The sequence below is a fragment of the Lepeophtheirus salmonis genome, chromosome 7, assembly GCF_016086655.4.
Source record: "Lepeophtheirus salmonis chromosome 7, UVic_Lsal_1.4, whole genome shotgun sequence".
Lineage (NCBI taxonomy): Eukaryota > Metazoa > Arthropoda > Copepoda > Siphonostomatoida > Caligidae > Lepeophtheirus > Lepeophtheirus salmonis.
The window spans coordinates 14036211-14046234 of record NC_052137.2 but is presented as its reverse complement, the minus strand read 5'-3'; the positions used below and the strand labels follow the sequence as shown (position 1 = coordinate 14046234).

General features: G+C 30.5%; 1 long non-coding RNA gene across 1 annotated transcript; it reads right to left on the bottom strand.

The window, feature by feature from the left end:
- Window positions 1-8418: 8418 nt before the first annotated feature.
- LOC139905998 (uncharacterized) lies at window positions 8419-9760 on the bottom strand. Its single transcript, XR_011781190.1, has 2 exons — window positions 9688-9760; window positions 8419-9385 (listed from the first exon to the last, which is right to left on the bottom strand). It is a non-coding gene; the product is annotated as an uncharacterized lncRNA (long non-coding RNA).
- Window positions 9761-10024: the final 264 nt, after the last annotated feature.

Below are 10024 nucleotides of genomic sequence, written 5' to 3'. Positions count from 1 at the left end.
ATATTTTTTTGGTCTTCGGATCAGGGCAGCCTTTAAATACTATTTTTCAGCATCACCTAAACAACCAGAGGGGCAGGTTGTATTTTGGATATTAAACAGGTTATTTGATACTCAAAGTCAGTAGCGGGTCAACAAATCACTTTTATAACCTGAGAGCCGGGTTTTTTTTTTTTTTTTTTTTTGGATATTATCATGGTTTCTTGATGCTCAATGAAGCGGCAGTGGAAAAATTCAACTTGATTAGGCCCAGCAGATGCACCTGTACAACCGGAGACCCTCGGTGTATTTTGGGTTATTAGAAGGGTCTATTGATGCTCTAGGAAGGGCAGTGGAGAAATTTAACTTTTCTTGGCCCCAGCAGTTCACATGCACACCCCTGGGGCTGGTTAGAATTATAGAATATAAGAGTAGATTTTTCGTGTTTAGAAATGCGGCAGCGGGTATTTTAAACTGCCTTGTGCTCCAGTACTCCACCTGCATAACCTGAGACCTGGGGAATATTTTGAGATATTAAGACGGGGTTTGATACTAAAGAAAGCATCTGCTAAACTATAAGATTGGTGTCTGATGGAGTATATTTATTTTAGTTTGCATGTTTAAAACAATTTATACAAAAAATGGGAAAGAGTTCTTTCTTCAGAGAAATAAAGGTCTTTCAAATAATGCACAAAAAAAGAAGAAGGAGCACATGCAGGAGCTGTTTTCCTTTTCTAACTTCTAAACCTAGTTTTGATACTTACAAATATGTTAACTTTAATTATCTCATTACTTAATTTACAACAAAGGGGAAAACATAATAATATTTATCAACAAAGTGTTATCCAGTTCACCAATTTTATAATATTTTTAACCATAACTTTATTCAGTATTTTTTACCTGTCAAATATGTGTATATGGCGTACAAATTATCCTTTAAATTATTTTCTAAAAATATTTTTTATGAGGATAATTTCCATTAAAAATTAAAAATGAAGCTCTTTTGTATCAGTTCCTTAAGTAGAAATAGTTGATGTTATTTTTCATGTAGCAAGAAACCGCCACAACTACTACTATCTATTACTACGGTATAATTATTTTAATTACTTCTAAAAGATATTTAAGTAATTGATTGATTATAATGAATCAAATGCATTAGGAGAATACCTGCACATGTATGGGCTTATGAGTAATTACACTGTTGTTTGAAAGATTTATGGATTAGTAATTTCTTCATCGACACTAATTATTAACAGCAGAGTAGTAATAATATTTATTGGGCATATATATCGTAGGTCATCCATAGTAACTCAAAGCTAACCTTTCGATATAAAAACCATTATTACAAGTAAAAGAAATATATATTTATTATTTGATGTACAGTGGAAGAAACAATTTAGTAAGTTTGCTTACTAATAAACATTGTCTATAGAGTGTTTTTACGTCATGTCAGTATTCTTGATGTTGGGCATTTAAGGACCTAAAGAACCATGTTTTGTAACAATGAAAACTCATTTTTTATTTACATGAAAGAAAATAGTAACTATTGCCCCGGGGGTGGGGTGGAAGGGCTATACTCCCCCTCCAAAAAAAAAATAATAATTAGGGAATTTTAGCTTTTTTCAAGAAAGTTAGAAATAAAAATATTATTTCAAAATTTTTTATGAAATTTTATCAACAAATTTAATTTTTGAATTTTTTTGAAAAAGATTTAAAAAAAAAGGAAAACCAAATATACATATATATATACTCCTGTAGACGCCCCTGTATTGGATGTGAAAATTGAGACCAACTAATTAAGGACAAATACCTTTCTGTCCATCAAAATGTTAGTTCTCTTTTATCAAGTTTCATTATATTTAGGACCTAAAATGTAAATTAGATATGCTATGACATCTTTATACTATCTTATTCCCATATTTTAGATCAACATGTAAAGAACAAAATATTTTCCTTAAACGTTTCTAATTTTGTTTGTCCCTAATTCGTCAAAAAAAAGTTTCTATATGGACTCTAACTACATATTACTTAAATATAATTGGTAATTATTTTGCATCAAGTAGTTTTCAATACCAATTCGAGTTTATTTCATCAATATTTAAAGGAAATTTTTACATATTATGTAGTACAAATATCAACTTTTGACTCCACAAAATGTCTTCTCATTCAATTATGATGCATTTTATGACGTAATTGTTAATTTATTATAGAATTTAAGTCTGGAAACTGCTTTGACCATTCCATAATGATCTTTATAAGTTTTTTCTTGAGCCAATACTTTGTTGAAATGCCAGTATGTTTTGTGTCATTTTCATTTTAGTAGACCCATTATCCGACACATTTTCAGTTACCTACCATTAAGAAAGGAGGCTGTCCAAAATTGCTTGAAGGTTACGGCAAAGTTTTCCTTTTTCTTTAGCGCAAAAAAAAAAGGTTTCCATTACATGGTTGAGGGAGGGAATTATGTTCTTGTGGTCCTACTCAGCATTTTTCTTTGTCCAAACACTTTTTTGTTGTTCATGAGAACCTGTTAAAATAAACCTAGCATTAAAACTATAGACCTTTTTTTTGTAAGTGGACCGTCTTACAAAATTGGCAAGGGATAACGTACTTTTTTTCTCGTTTGTATGTGTTCAAATATTCTAAACTACACATTCTTTTGTTTTAAAAAGGGAAACTCTAGATAATAGTTTATTACTTTTAAGTTAGTTAAGAGATCAAATCAATCATTCATACCTAAATTATCATTTCGTTTCAGCATTCATAAAAAGTAACTAATCACTAATTACAATTACTTAAATTTTTCTTTAGTTACATAATTTTAAAGCTAATGAATATTATTTTCAGGAATTTTTTCTTTTCATTTACGAATAATATGTGTTACATATTGGTTCCAAAACAGTTTTATAAATATAATAAATAATAATAATATTAAGAATAATTAAACTTGAATATGATCCCCATCGGCAGCAATAACGGCTTCAAGGTAGGGCGGAATTTGCTTCAAGTAATTTTAATACAAGTTTTTGACATGGCTACGCATTGATTATTGACAGAGTCTTTTAATCCTCAATATCTGGATTTTGGATTTTTTAGGGCTGATACTCTAATTTCCTCCAGATACTACAATTCTGGGGATTCAGATCTTGTGAGTTCAACAAAAAAAACTGGAACTGAGATGATGGTTTTTTCCCCTCATCTTTGATATCAGGAGTGGTACTTGTACAGAGACACCGCCAGACTGTTTGATGCGCCTTAAAATGATGGATCCTCAGACATTCCCTCCCATTACTACTTCCGTAGTAGAAAAATCTGGCTGATCTATCAAAGCTTTGACTACAGCTTGATCAGTATATTTTAGTAGGTTTCTCCAAGATCTTATCTAGATGTTCCTTGGCACTGTAGAATGTTGCTTCTGACCCATATTTGGCCACACTAACTACTTTTTGGGACATTGTCTGTAGGCAATATTAAATTTTTTACCCTTTGTTGTTGTTGTGACATGATAATAAAAGCTAATATCTTCAATTTAGCCAAAACAAAAAGAAGAGACTCCGGTTTCTTTATAATACGGAAAAAGGATTAGATTGCTGTAGTATACACTTAGTTACTTAGTTTTAACAATTTCTCAAAACTTTTGAACGTATTGGTATTAAAATTATTGATTGCATATCGAAACAGGGTACTCTAGTACCTTAAATTTCATTTGGTGATATTCTACAGCGAGGAAAACAATTTAGCCGTTCTAGAACTATGCTCTATGCCAATTAGAGATCATAACAAATATATAAACTTTTTTTCCTTTAAAAATGCTTTTCCAAAAAAGCTTAAATCTTATGTCATGTCGGACATTAAATTGAATGATGTAAGGAAATAAATTAGGATCCAAGCAAATAAATTTTGGCATCACAAAAAAATATTTGAAATTTTTTTATATAAACCATTGATATATAATATAATCGATATCTGTATAATTTATCCTCCTATTCGTTATTAAAATGTTTTTAAATGATCATCATTTTCTTAAGCATTTTAATATCTTAAATTTATATTTGTAGAGTATAGCAAAACCTTATACTTTTTGTATTATTTATTGATATTCTGAAGTCAAGAACTACTCAAATAACTTTTAAATAGACGACAATATGTTTCAATATATATACACTTTTGATAGTTGGTTGGTTTAGTTTATTATTATTGAACTTTAGACCTGTTTAAGTCTGTTCAGAGCCACTCCTTAGTTTGAAATTTTTTCCCACATATTCCTCCCTCAAAGGGAAGCATCCCCAGTATTGATAAAGACAAGTTTGATGTAACTGTGGTAGAATATCCAGTTTTTTGTTTTTAAAATGTCAACCCTTGCGACCTATTATGTAAACTAAGACCGTGGTACGAAGGCTTGCATTAAGTGGACTGAGATATTATTTAACCGTCGATCATGTCCAGTTAGTATGGGGCATTTCTTTTTAGAAAAACTACCCATGATGTTGTTGATTGTCCCTTTCTCTTTGTGAATTCAATTGTATTGTTGCAGATAAATAGTCAAACAATATTTTACATACTGTAGTCACATTAAGCTGGTTGTCAATTGGTATAACACTTCATTGATACTCGATGAAATATAAGTCAATTTATTGATTGAGTAATAATTTAATCATGATTATATAACGATATACATGTTGATTTATATGACATTCATGGGAATCCCTCGGAATAGTAAAATAATATAGGCCTACATAAAAGTAATTTGTCTATTCCTTAGATACTAATCAACTTTCATATGGCGTATAAAAAAGAGAGAAAAAGCATATTTTAGTGATATTGACTAACAGTAGCCTTATTAAAACGGATACAAAAGTTTTTAGACTTAAATTCAATACATGTTATGTAAAAGGATTAGTAAAAATAAATCCACAAGAAATCAATAGTTTTTTTTCATAAATGTTGATCTCCTCGGATATCAAAAAAATACTTACATGAGAGTCGGACTTGACGATTTCAATTATTTCATTCACATTATCGACAATTTGATTTTAAAAATGATTCAGTAGTACTTGACACGCTTATTACGCATATGTTAATAGTTTTTTTATTTGGAATCTGGTTTAAAATTAAAATCCAATCAACATTTCTGTGAGCCTAGGTTTACATAGACACAATTTGTTATTAAATGAAACATTAATTACACTATCCAAAAGCATTATCCCACGCCATCTCAGACAGACCTTTTTTATTTTTATTTAACCCATACTTCACAAAAATGACACTTAAGACCATTAACCGTAGTATATCTGGCATTTTAAAAAGTATAATTATGAAAAGAAATAAATGTTTTAGAGGCTGTAAAAGATCAAAATTAAATATAAATACGTCAATTAGATTACTTACATCCCATCAATAAATACTTGTGAAATTCATCGGATATGCTGCGTATTTAAATTGGAGTTAATGCGTCTTCCTCTAAAATTTTAATTACTTATTGTAATAAGTCAAAAAATCGATTAATCTTATGAAATTTTAAAACATTTTCTTACTATCTCATTTTGTAAATATATTAAATATTCTAAAAGAAAACTAAAATTTCAACTGAAAAAATATATAATTAAAATAAATACCTCTCCAAGGATTTTTGTTCCATTTTCAGTTCCTTGCAAAAGATTCTTAAGGTTCTTTTGGAAAAAGATGATACCAGATCCGTCATCAGCTGTAAGAACGCCGACCAGAAATGTGCCAGAAAATTCAAGACAACAAAATGTATCCAAAAAATTCAGACCAGAATCGATGATGACCCATTCAAAAGGTTCAACTCCATTGCTGAGACCCACCTCGGATCTGGTGACAAGACTGAGCACCTTTTCATGTCTCAGACAAGTCGCTGAAGTGGCTGAGTGAGTTCTGCTATGACTTCATTGGGAAGGAGATATAGCCAATATCATGTGAATTTAAATTTGATGGATTATTTTGTCAAGACTCCATTAAATCTAAAACAAATCGAAACAATCATGCTATCCAGGACTCTTTCATTGCCTCTATCAAGACGAAAAGGACCAGTTTTTGCATTGGTTGTGAAGAGATGGGATGTGATGGAGTATGATCCATCGCTAGGTGAAGGTTTGACAGACTTGGTCTTAGAGATGGCAGGGAATATGCAGATCCAAATGTCATTTAGAAAAATCCATTCCTTGTTACAGGTTAAACATGTTTGAGGTAAAAAGTAGGAACATCATGTATTTTTACAAACAAGTCCCAGTCAAATCCTTAAGGGAGAAGTAAACCAATTTCTCTTATACAACTCCAGATACACATTACTAAGGCCATAAGTGTAAAAATAACGGATTTATTTCTATTACACCTACTATTTCATAGTAATACCCTACTTTTAATTATACATAATTGATTAAATTAAACGTTGAAAACATAATAAATGAAGTCTCATTTGGATTAAAGTTTTTTTTCTTTTTCTTTTAATGTTCCTTTAATTGGTCAGATGGAGTTGGAGAGTATAAATTAACATTAAAATAATTTCTTTTGAAGTCCATTTACGTTAAGTATTTTTTTTTCCTTCTCTAGGAACGACCGGGGTGCGAACCAACGCAAATTCAGTATAAGAGATTAATTTCTGTGTGCTCCAGTGATTTAAGTTTTTTTTGTTTTTGTTACGGGTTAGATCAGATAACATAATTCCATAGACGTGTGGACTTTAAAAAACAACCCTCCCACTATTAGTGATAATGATATAAATTGAGAGTATATGGTTATAACTAGCTTAAACTTTATTATTTTTTAAAAAGTATTTAAAAAAAAAAAAAAAAAATTTGACAGTATTTATTAATTACAAACATAATTTTGTTATTTACCGAGATCCCTTAATTGAAAAAACTTATTACACCAGATCCCACTCTATGATAATTTCCCCAAAAAAATGAAAAACCCTAGTACCTACTAACTACTTACATGAGGTAAATTTATACAAGTTTATATTTCTCCACATCAATCTTTACTACAGATCCCTTCACGTATTTAAATAACTATATTAATTAATAGCTTTCAAAGTTTATTAAATTTCCTTCTTAAATGAAAATATAACCACGTTTTAACTTCAAGTATTTTGTGCTGAACTTCCCTCATTTATTAAATTTTCACCATTATTTCCTTCACAACACGATATACACAATTTCTTTAGAGTGTGTAATTCACACTGTATAAAATGATAGTTATATATGGGTTTGTTCATGAAAACAAATAAACTTTACTTATTCAGTAGGAGTCTCAGAATGTTTTTTTTAAAGATGTATTAATTTAGAGAAGTTACATATAATACATATATATATAAACATTCCAGTTTAAAATTAATTCCCGAAACAAAAGTCAAACATGTTCAGAAATTGCTCTATATATGACCTTAGTAATCAATCCATTTTCAAGAAAATGGTCCTTTTATAAAATTGGACAATAAATAAATAAACAAAACAAAGCCACAAAATAGCTAAAAATTCCATAAAAAAGACTGAATAATAGTTACATAATATTTAAATAAAAATATAAAACAATGGTTATTCTGAAGATCCGGAATAGCTTTTAAATTTCTTATAATTGTTCATACAACGGTGTAAAATTTTTAAGTTTTTTCTGACAATGTGTTGTAGAATTGTAATATGTCCCCCGCATAATTCCATGAAGACTGATACACACTTGGAATCTTAACAGAGAAGGCAGAATATCAGGCTGGGGCTGCGATCAGAATGGTTCTGATTTCTTCGACTCTGATGGGCTCCCCTACTGCCAACTTCTCTGTAATACTACTGTTAGAACTTGATAAGGCAAACTTCATAGCTTTTTTATCTAAAAGCACTTTAGATTTTTAAGGAGAGGCCAAATAAAATTAAAGGCGTTATAACATTTTATATAATTCCAACTATGTTTAGTTTGATAAGATCTCTCAAAATTTGGAGTAAAGGGCAACTCGCAAACACATATAACTGTGTTGAACATTTTGCCGCAGTCCTTACAGGGAATATTAAAAAAATAAACAACCCGAGGATATATGAAATTAAGCACTAAATCGCTTTCCATCCCTGATTTTAGATATGGAACTTTTGATCTTCTTCTTCCATGTTTTAGGAAGATTAAAATAATTCAAATATCCATCGCATATTTTATCTGGCTGTTTTTCAGAGTTGGAGGGAAAGTTAATTCTTTCCAGTGGGAAGAAAACTTTCCACTATTGAAGAAATAATAATGTGTCAAGATCATGAACCGTGATTATAATATTGGATAACGCTGTTAATTCCACCTTTTTTGGGTCCATGAAGTTTTTAAAGAAACACTTCTTATTACTCTTCCGACGCACAATGTCATAGTAGGAGAGGATAAAAAAAGACTTGTGCCCCTTTCCAAATGATCCTCTGGACAGCTGTCCAAAAATGAAAGATTGTATATATATATATGTATCTGTGTAATCTGTTATTGTTATTGTGATACTTCCTACCTAGTTTAGAATATAAATAGATGCGTAATACGCGCGTACCTTGGTAAAAGTAACTTGTATTTATTCCACGATTATTCTAAGAATATATCCGAGATAGGATCGGATAGCACATGGTGCAGTTGGCAGTCCTAATCCAATTCCGAAGATTTTAATAAAAAGAAGAAAACAGTCCTAGGTAACGTGAGACCAGAGGTACGGAAGAATACTTAGGTGAAAATAGACTCGTCTCCTTATTCCAAAGATGACCGGAATAGGTCAAACATCTCCATTATTCGATCTTCCAAGATCTAGAGGTGCTCAAATAAGATCGTTTGACGCATAAATAAAGAAGATCGAAAAGCTCATGGAGGAGGATGTCCCAAATACTTTTAAAATTAAAAGCTTATTGGAAATAATAAGGAAAGCTCTTGATAAATTTAAAGAGAAAACAGAGGAATTGTTTGTGTTTCTTGATGAATCTTCTCCAGAATACGAACTTGAAGTCGAAAAGTCCATTGACATAAAAGAGAGATTAATTAATATTGAAGCTCAAATAGATAAATGTTTAGAGAATAACACACCTGGAAAAACGAACAAGTCCACCAGACACGATTCTCCTAAGATTCACAACCACCAAATCAAGTTGGAGATGGAATAAGATATTATGACTTCCTTAAGTGGTTAGATACTTGGAATAATTACGTTCGTACCCAGAGAGAGAATAAATGTCTTTTTCTTGATATTTTCAACCCAGACCTTTTTTCATATTTCTTGAAGTAATTATTAAAGCTTCAAGCCTCTTTGTTATTTGGATTCCTGACTTTGCCTCCAATATCAAAGTGATATCGTCAGCATACATATCCATAATATGTTTTGACGTTCCAAAATCCACTCCAAAACCCCCTACCTTCTTTTTTATGATATCCCCAGGATCTTTAATCCCTGCAGCAAAAAAATAGATAAAGCTGAACGAATAAATTAAAGCATTATAAGACCCTGGATTAGCCTTTTGGATCATATTTTAAAATGATGATTGATGACACAAAACTATCAAGGACCATCCTGGGTCTAAAAGTCTAAGATTAATACATAAAAGTAACAAAAAAATAATTGGTGTGGGGTTAAGAAACATAGGAATACAGCTTACTCTTTTTCTTTAGAGCATTTAGTGCCTCTTTATAAAACCGCCCATACACATTTTGGTATTAGATTTTTTTTTTATTATTGTATATTAATGATAATACCTATTTTTGATGGTTTCAGTTATATTTCGATGCCATAGTTTGAAGTTATTGTGCAGAATACCAAAATTATTCTAACATAAAAAATCAATTTGTTGTTTTTTATAGTTATAAACATTACATATTTAGATTTAAAAATTCAAAAGGTACTACAATTTCAATCAAAAAATGTTTATATATATATGTATATTAAGGCAAAATATCCTCCAGTCAAAAAAAAATTTGAGGTAAAATATCGTAAGTCAAAATTCCCGAGGCAAAATTGTTTAAGGCAAAAGTACCGGACAACCTTAGTTATACACATTGACAAGTTTTAAAGAAAGGCTCTCCAAGTTCAGTG